The sequence below is a fragment of the Cebus imitator genome, unplaced genomic scaffold (genome assembly GCF_001604975.1).
Source record: "Cebus imitator isolate Cc_AM_T3 unplaced genomic scaffold, Cebus_imitator-1.0 Scaffold291, whole genome shotgun sequence".
Lineage (NCBI taxonomy): Eukaryota > Metazoa > Chordata > Mammalia > Primates > Cebidae > Cebus > Cebus imitator.
The window spans coordinates 1,765,497-1,765,903 of record NW_016107606.1 but is presented as its reverse complement, the minus strand read 5'-3'; positions in this window follow the sequence as shown (position 1 = coordinate 1,765,903).

The following is a 407-nucleotide window of genomic DNA, read 5'->3' as shown; positions in this document are numbered from 1 at the left end:
TAAGTAAACATGATTTTATTTTAAAACTTTGTAATGCCTTGATTAAAAGTAAGTTCATAAATCAAATAACTCTGACGCATGATCTAAGTTTTGGTCTAGAAACTAGTCACAGTGGAAGAATATAAAGGCAGAATATAGTCCTGGCACAGTGACTCACACCTGTCATCTGAGGACTTTGGGAGGCTGAAGCAGGTGAATCATTTGAGGTAGGAGTTTGAGACCAGCCTGGTCAACACAGTGAAACCCCATTTCTACCAAAAATATGAAAATTAGCCAGGCGTGGTGCCAGGCACCTATAATCCCAGCTACTCAGGAGGCTGAGGCAGGAGAATCACTTGAGCCCCAGAGGCGGAGCTTGGAGTGAACCAATATCACACCATGGAACTCCAGCCTGGGCGACAGAGTGA